We start from the raw sequence: 5,257 nt of genomic DNA on the forward strand, positions 1-5,257 counted from the left end.
ACGATGACTCCAAAAATCATATTGTTGGTACAATCCTTTCATTCTGGAAGCTCTGAGGGAGAATCTGTCACATGGTTCTCCTCTAGTTTCTAAAGGTAACCCAGTACATTTCATGGTGCACATGATCAAATGTCTTATCTCAAATACAGAACAGTCTATACTACAAAGAAAAAATTAAGGAGAGAATGAAAGGAGGAAAAAAGGATTATGGCTGCATCATTTCAGCCTCCTTTTCTGTCTCCACATGGACTTCCTCATTCTGTTTTTACTCATCTTTGAAGGCTTCTATAAGTATACCAGCTATTGGACTCAGGCTTGCTATAAGCCAGCATGACTTCACTTCTACTGTATCACATCTGTAAGGACTCTACTGCAAATGACTGTATAGTTTAGGTACTGTTAAGACTTTGGTATTTCTGTTAGCTCATAATCTTGCTTTGAAATAGAGGGTTTTTTTGGGGGGGGTGGGGGCAAAGAGGGAATTTTATTTGGTGAAGACAGACATCCAGAAGAAACCAGATGGCAAGATGCTGTGACAAGGGAGCCTAGGAGGGGCCTAGGGAGATCCCACACTGGGCAAGGCACAGGCTCGGGGTCTGGAAATGTCCTCAGCCATTCAGCACCATCTGGACAAGCTCTTAACAGTTGATACAACCGTTGCCATCCTCACGACTCGCCACCAGCATCTCTACTTCCTCCTCTGTCATCTTCTCTCCCAGTGTGAATAGGACATGCCGGATTTCAGCACCCATGACGGTACCATTCCCTTCCTTGTCGAACACACGAAGGCCTTTGACATAGTCCTTATAAGTTCCCTAGTCCTTGTTCTTGGCCACATTCTGCAGCATGGGCAGGAAGTGTTCGAAGTCCAACACCCTCACATTCATCTCATCGCTCTTGGGCTTCCCCAGGACCTTGAGCACCTCGGCGTTGGTAGGGTTCTGGCTCAGGGCCCTCATCATGTCCCCTCCTTGGCTGTACAGGATCTTGCCATCACCTGTTCGGTCAAACAGCTGGAAAGCCTCCTTGAACTCTGCGGTCTGGTCCTCGGTGAAGTCACACATCTTGGCTGCTCAGCTCTGCAGGACCTTTTTCAGCAGTAATGGCAAATAGAGGTGTTTTTAGCAGGTTTTGGCCCATATAGATATCATTCACATACTTCAGGTTTGATGAGTGATGAATCTGCATTTGATAAATTTGGATGCACAACCTTGCTCTTTAAAAAGTGTATGGTTAGCTTTCAGATAATACATGTCAAGTGTATAAAATTCCCCAAATTTCTGATTGTAATAGGCATATGTTATTTGGTGGATTTCACTGTTATTGTTATTTTATTTTTTAAATTTTGGTCTGGTGCCTTGCCTTTCAACGAGAGACAACCATCTGTCAAACTTGGTTAAAACATTTCTTGGCAAATAGAGAGTACTACTGCCATAGATTATGAGATTTAAGGGGAAATGCATGTTATTTTGCATCCAGACCACAGTTTTCCCTCCATCCTCTCCTCCTATTTTCCCCCACTTTCCCTTTTTCCCTCTCTGTCCACTCCTCCTCTGCTTCTGTTCAGAAAGTCGCAGGATACCCATGGGTATCAACCAAGCACAACATATCAAGTTGCCATAAGACTAAGCACCCCCCCCCTTGCATTAAGGCTGGACAAGGCAATCAGTATGTAGAATAGGTTCCCAAGGGATAGCCAAAGTATGAGGGACAGCTCCTGCTCTAATTGTTAAGAGTCCAACAAGTAGACCAAGTGGCACAACTATCACATATATGTAGAGCACTTAGGTCAGTCCCATGCAGGCTTACTGGTTGTTGGTTCAAACTCTGTGAGTGCCTATGTGCCAAGGAAGTTGTTTCTGTGGGTTTTCTTGTGATTTCCTTGATGCCTCTGGCTCCTACAATCCTTCCTCTCTCAGGAATATTCCTGAGTTCAGCCTAATGTTTAGCTGTGGGTCCCTGCATCTGTTTCCAGCAGTTGCTAGATGAATGCTCTCTGACAACAATTGTCAATTTTGTGATCAATCTAATCACAGAAGATGGTCAGTTTGGCTACATATCCACTATTGATTGCTAGGAGTCTTGCTGGGGTCATCCTTATAGATTCCTGGGAGTTTAACTTTCACTAGGTTTCTACCTGACTGTGAAATGCCCCTTTCTAGTCATCTCTTTCAACACTCTCCCCTCCATGACCCCAGTCAGATTGATCCTTCATTGTAACGGGATTCTTAATAGACACAAATAGATAATAGTGATGACATTAGGACACTCTCTATAATGTCTTGCAATCCTATGAAGAAAAGCGACTTTATAGAATAGCTTATTATGTGGGCTGTGAGTTGAAAATTGTAGTTACAACCCATTTAATGAACTTCTCCTAAAAATCAAAAGCCTGTAAAGCCTGCAACATAAAAATTATTTTCTGTTAAATCAAATACTTTTCTACCATCCCAGTGTAATAAGTACTCTTTCTCTGTTAAAGCTAAAAAAAAAAGCAAATCCATTTATGCTATTCATAACACTTAAGAGCAAGCTTCAGTTTTTAATAAGAACACAAGTCATTTGTCCATATAATAGGCAGATATAACCTCCTTTGCACTCTAAGACTGGAGTTGTTTGCATTTATGAATGGTTGCAATCAGGTAGATACACCTATAATTGGCTCTTTATCAATCCTAATCAGAAAGTGTTCATTCATTATGCTAAAGTCTGAATTCTAAGATGTGAACAATAATAGATTGTGAATTGAAATTTTTAAAGCTCCTTTCAAATTTTGGATTCAAAGGCATATATAACAAAATTTCATAATTAGTAAGATTGAATTTTCTTTTGGATATCAAAGAATTTCAGAGCTAGAAAAGACCTTGGCAGAACGTGTTCAGCAGCAGAGCTAGGATGACACCTCTAGTTTCTTTTCTTCTGTGTTAGTGGTTCCTATTCAGCTCACTCCACCCATGCACATGCCCAGTGATTTATGTGTAGCAACAAGGTCTCAAAGAAATCTAATTTGATTCAATTTGCTGCAATAGATACTGTAAATCTCTAATTAAAGACCCACCTGACAACATTTCTAAAATAATCACTCACTCCCAATCCCTTATCAAACATAATTCAGTCTTTTTAACTCACAGTTTAAGAAACTCTATGACTACACCTTTGATCAGTATTTCTTCCTAACTAATAAGTATCTCCATGGGATGCTTCCCAGAAAGGAAGTATGAGGGTTTCCAAACTTGCTAATTAAATAGAATGACTTTTCTCTATTTTGACATGTGGGTTTCATTGTATGCTTACATTAAGCAGCTTGTAAGATTGATCAAAGCCCTTAGCTTCAATTAAATTATTAATTAATCACAGCATAAATTTATTGCTTTCTGTACCCCATCCTTTAATAATTGATTTATTTGATAGTAGTGCACCAACTGTAATACCTTTGCATATCAACATTTCTGTTAAGTGTATTTTCACCTTGCTCTGCTTTTCTTGTCAAAAAGAATGGTAATTTCAAACAATCTGTTAAATTGCCAATCTCACTTTTTCTCCAACTGATCATTCAAGGCAAAATTATCAGTCAGAAAGCCATTCAGCTCCTCGGAGGTAAGAAGATTCCTTTGAGAATGGCTCTGAACGTTTCATTAAGTTTAGTTGATCTTTTTATGCAAAAATAATAGGTCACAACTAGCCTTAATCTGTGTGTATTTTTGATTAAAAGCAATATTTCCATGTTGTGTGAGGAAAATGTTATCATAAATGTAATAATATATAAACATAGGAAAATTTTCCTACACATTTTGAGGTATTTAGCTGCAAGAATAAAAATTGTTGTGTAATTCTCATTATAAATGGAAAAGACTGCTACAGTAGAGTACTCTCATCATCATTAGCCATGATTACAAATGAGTTTTCACATTGATCAGCTAGGTTAGTTATCCACAAGTCCACAATTAACCACTGAGATTTTTTTCCACTATTTTAATAGAAATAGTGCTTGTATTAAGCCACATGCTGGTTTTGGCTGCTGTAACTTTGAGATTCCAAAAAGCAGTTGTTTTCAACTAAAGGGAAGGTATTCTTATATAACAAAATCTGGGCAGGCAACTTCAATAGCAGTTGGGAGCCTGCTTCTTTCTATCATCTTACTGTCCAACCTATCATCAATATGGAGCTACCATCTTCCTGTCCAAGACAACTGAGAAGTTCCTGACATCATGTTTATGTCCCATTTTTCCCTTCAAATTAATGGACCAAAGGTTGAGTAAATCACTTCTGGTCACATTCAGCTGTCCAAAATTCAGTCACCAAGCTGTCATTATATACCTGCTAGAGATAATGAAAAATGGAGTATTTGACAAAGTAGCCAAAAACCCAACAAAAATTATACTCATATACATGAAGAGAAAAATGGATATTGAGGAAATACTTACAGCGCTCCCATCATAGATTGTGTGAAACCTAGTAGTAAGTCAGTAGCTCCTTTCATTCATGTTGCAATTTTTCATGAGTCCTTTCAATTATTTTATTTTATCCTCACTTTTGCATAATTTTAATCAGTCCTTAAGGATCAACACTTAAACCAGGGAAGAGAAGAACATTACATAAGATTTTATTTTTAATGTACTTGTTGTTTGATACCAGTCAAGTAGGCCAATTTTAAATAATAACTGAGCCCCACATACGCTAGTAGACTTCACTCACACTTGTTTTTTTTTTCATAAAATGGCCTTGCTGTTCTTTCTTGGTGACCAAATATCCATGTACCTTTCAAGAGTCATCTTAACATGGTATGGTATGGTATGTACTTCATATCTCCTCATGGGAAAATAAAAACCTCACTCAATAACCAAGGTAGAAAGAATTACATCACCTGTTGTGTTTTGCTCTTTCAAGAGAAAACCATACTTTATTGTTTATTGATTGGTTAGTGTGTCTGTCTTACCTAGTAGAAAACCAAAATGTTGAGGTTAAGATTTCAACCTCTTTTATGTTACTGCTACTAAATAATAATACCTGTTAAAGCTTATTTAGTATTTTAAATTAGTTCTATTGTTAAAACAATTACAAAGTTTTATCTTAAAACTAAGACTAGAGACTACTGTCACACTTACACAACTCATTTAACATGGAGTTATAAAGCTGATGCCTTCATTGATTCTTCACAAATATCATATGTACTCACTCACAAGTGGATTTTAGACATAAATTAAAATCTGGGCAGCTGTGATACACACCTTTATTCCCAGTACTTGGGTGGGGGGGG

General features: G+C 37.9%; 1 pseudogene; it reads right to left on the reverse strand.

Annotated features, from left to right (window-relative positions):
• Positions 1-608: 608 nt before the first annotated feature.
• LOC121437226 lies at positions 609-1,064 on the reverse strand (annotated as a pseudogene).
• Between the last annotated feature and the right edge of the window lie 4,193 nt (positions 1,065-5,257).

Source organism: Microtus oregoni, unplaced genomic scaffold (assembly GCF_018167655.1).
Source record: "Microtus oregoni isolate MIOR12 unplaced genomic scaffold, Mior012 000050F_ref0000143, whole genome shotgun sequence".
In the NCBI taxonomy this organism is placed as follows: Eukaryota; Metazoa; Chordata; class Mammalia; order Rodentia; family Cricetidae; genus Microtus; species Microtus oregoni.